This window comes from Verticillium alfalfae, genomic scaffold (genome assembly GCF_000150825.1).
Source record: "Verticillium alfalfae VaMs.102 supercont1.6 genomic scaffold, whole genome shotgun sequence".
NCBI classification, from domain to species: Eukaryota; Fungi; Ascomycota; class Sordariomycetes; order Glomerellales; family Plectosphaerellaceae; genus Verticillium; species Verticillium alfalfae.
In genome coordinates, this window is record NW_003315033.1 from 16,039 (window position 1) to 16,813 (window position 775).

Genomic DNA, 775 nt, shown 5'->3' on the forward strand with positions numbered 1-775 from the left:
AGGTTTCTTGCAACCAGCTGCCGCTTTGACCGTCTTGCACCTCCCCCTTATCAGAGCTGCAAGGTCTCGTCCCTCAAGCTCGACTCAAGTCTTATAACGTCTGTTGAGAGAGTGACTTGGAGGGTGTATCTCTGTCGTGAGATCAATCAGTTGTGAGCGCGTGCACGATGGACGAGCAGCAAGCCAAATTTGCACTTCATGCTGCTGCAAGGGAGGGCAAAGGTAACGCAACTGCCCTTCAGTAATAAACGGCCCCTTTGGCTTTGGCGAAATGTTTGTGTTCTGCCGTACTGACGTTTGCCATAGTGTCTCTGGCGGAGGCTATTTTAAAGGTGCGAATACAACCCCTTCTGGGCGAGACTATGGCTACAGATTGACGCCTTGGTGCACCAGACGGACCCGAAGCTTGCAGCACGCGTAGACGACGATGGCCGAATGCCTATCCATTGGGCGGTATCTGCGAATCAAATTGACATCGTTGTGTTGCTTACTCAACTCCGTGGGTTTGACCCCGATGTGCAGGTAAGAGGCTTTGCTGGTCCCGGGCCTTCAGGGGCCAGCCTGGCTGGTTACGGTTCAACACTGACAGCTCCTCTTGTACGAAGGACGGTAGCGGCTGGTCACCCGTGATGATCGCAGGCAGTCTACCGGACGGCGACGCAGTCATGGATGTCTTTCTCTCTCGGGGCGCCGATATCAACCTTAAGAGTCAGTGACCGGTCCTGTCCATTGTCTGCAGTCACTGACCTGTGGATGACAGACCTCAATGGACAGG